We start from the raw sequence: 2,646 nt of genomic DNA on the forward strand, positions 1-2,646 counted from the left end.
GACAAAAAAAAAAAAAAAAGGATTTGCAGAAAGCAACGGGGGCATCTCGCAGTATCTCACATGGCAAACACTTATGTAAACTATTGAGGGAATAGACTTATATAAGCACATGGGAATGGATAGTGCATAGGAAAGGAGAATGAAACACAACACTCTGTTCTAAGACAGCAAAAAGAAATAATTAATATGGTCAGGCACATCAGGGTGCAGTGCTACCTATGTATTCGCACAACACTCGAAGAAAAGTCCATTGGCAAAGAGAACCTAGCTAAAAACAGGGGTTAGATCATGTGATTCTGGAAAACGCAGCCACCTTGAGTGTTTTTCTTTATATGAAATCAAATACAAATATGATATCAAATTAGTTCGAATAAACATGGATCAATAATAATTTATCCGATTATTGACAATTAATGTTTAGGGTGACGATGGGGGTGATCACATCCGATGCGCAGATCGCAAGCTCTGTTGTCTGCCATTTTGTTTTTGTCCCGTTTGAGAAATATAATTGAGGGCCGCCTTGAACAAGTAGTGAATGTATGACTTCATACTCCACTAGTACTAAAACATATGACAAATCTCATCACATTGATTGAAAAAGTCGAATCCTATAAGGCAACTGGCCGGCCATTAGAATACTTTTTAACTGTAAATATATGTTTATATAAAGAAAGACTTTGCAGAAGACTGTTGTCCGTAAGATTAGGAAATGCAATTGAATATATATATGTTTATATAAATCATGTCCTTAACAACTTGCTGCGTCAAAAAAGAAAGAAAGACTTGGAAGAAGACTTATAAATTATTATTTTTTAAATAACATTAGACAGAGAGTGGGTACAGTGTAATGTTGTAATTTTTCTTGTGAGTTCTTTGTTTCTGGAAAGAGTAATTACGGAAATTCAATGTATTTACCAACGACGGTAAATTGAATTCCAATAGAGCTACACCACTGTGCAGAAGAGAGAAAGCAGGAATGCAAAACCATGCACAGAAAAGAGATAGATTAGCATAGCGACTCAAATCAAGCTGAAAATTCACACCAAAACTCTCATCAATCAAAGTTGATGCGAGATGCACTCCCATTGGTGGCTTCAATTGAGAGGGAAGGGCAGGGCGGGAAACCACGTGAAGAGAGGCAGAGTAAAGGCAGATGCAAAATGATCAAACGCAACAGGTAGCAGGCCCAGGAATAAAAACAATCATGCTACCGGCCCAAACCAGCTACATCACCCAAACAGATGGATAAAAAGCCAGGCAAGATAAGTTGACCGTGAGGCAAAATGGACAGCTGCTCCAATGAATTAATAGAGACACGTGTCTTGTGCACAGTAGATTCACCTATCCTTTTATTAATATTTTTGTTATAAATATAATCAAAACTTAAAAAAAAAACTAGTTAAAGTTTATTTTTTTGTTGGAAATGATCCAAGCGAGTTTTATTTTATTTTTGATGGTTTGTGGCATATATTATACAATACATCGAAAGAGATTGGTTTTTTTTTTTTTTACCATGCACTTTCACGTCTAACATTGGTATTGCTTTTTTTTTTTTGTAATTTTCACTTTAATTTTTGAGTTTTTATTTTACATGAGGGGATACTATTAAGACCAAATTAGATCTTAATTGTATATTTTTTTTAGAATTAAGGGTGAATTAAAAAATAAGAAATTGAAGTAAAAATCTAAATAATATAGGAGGCTAGTTGAAAATTTTATTAAAAAATTTATTTTAGTCCCTCATTTTTTTTAGATATATATTAGGTGATCAATCCCTTAAATTTTAAAGAAATACATTTTTATATTTAACTTTATTTTTTTAGTTTTTTTAATGGAAGAAAAGAAAGAGAATTATCATATTTCAACTTGGAGAAAAAAATGATTGTTGGGAAAGATTTCAGCCACCAAAATAATTTCAATCACCGGAATGTTCTATACAATGAAGGGGTTATAATTAGGTGTTTTTTTATCTTAAAAATACCAATAAAGATAGATATAAGCTTGGGAAAAAAAAATTTTGAATGAATTTCAAGTTTTTGACAATTTTTGTTGTTGTTATAGACTAGTTTAATAAGATTTAGAAGGTGTTCTGCAGGTATTTATAGTAAAAAATAGGTTAAAATCAGTTTTTTAATAAAAATAATAAAAGATCTAGATTTTCCAGCTGCCACGTTAACCAGATTATGAGTTATACAAAGGTGAGCCAAATGTTCTACAAACAAATCTATCGATACAGGTGAGCCAAATGTTCTCCTGAGTGCTATGGAAGAAGCAAACTTTTCAAACCAATAAGTTTATTTATTATTTTAATAAATGAAGTCTATGTACTGAGTAGTAACACTGCTTTCTTGGATTCATTATACGTGTCAAGAGGCTATAGGGAGATGGAGGGACCCCCTGCTTTAGAGTTGTCAACACGCTTAGATGGATTTGGACACGCAAGATAAGAAGGCAGGGTCATTTTCTTCGCCTTGGTTCGTGGAAGATGCTGCCAGCTGCAATCAATCGAAGAGGGAGGAACCCCCTGTTTTGAAATTGAAACCGTATCTCATCATTTCAAAACAAACTTTATTTTAATGTTAGAAAATGTACGTGATTATTTTTTAAAATATTTTTTATTTTAAAATATATAAAAATAATTTTTTA

The sequence above is a fragment of the Populus euphratica genome, unplaced genomic scaffold (genome assembly GCF_000495115.2).
Source record: "Populus euphratica unplaced genomic scaffold, PopEup_1.0 scaffold865.1, whole genome shotgun sequence".
Classification (NCBI taxonomy): domain Eukaryota; kingdom Viridiplantae; phylum Streptophyta; class Magnoliopsida; order Malpighiales; family Salicaceae; genus Populus; species Populus euphratica.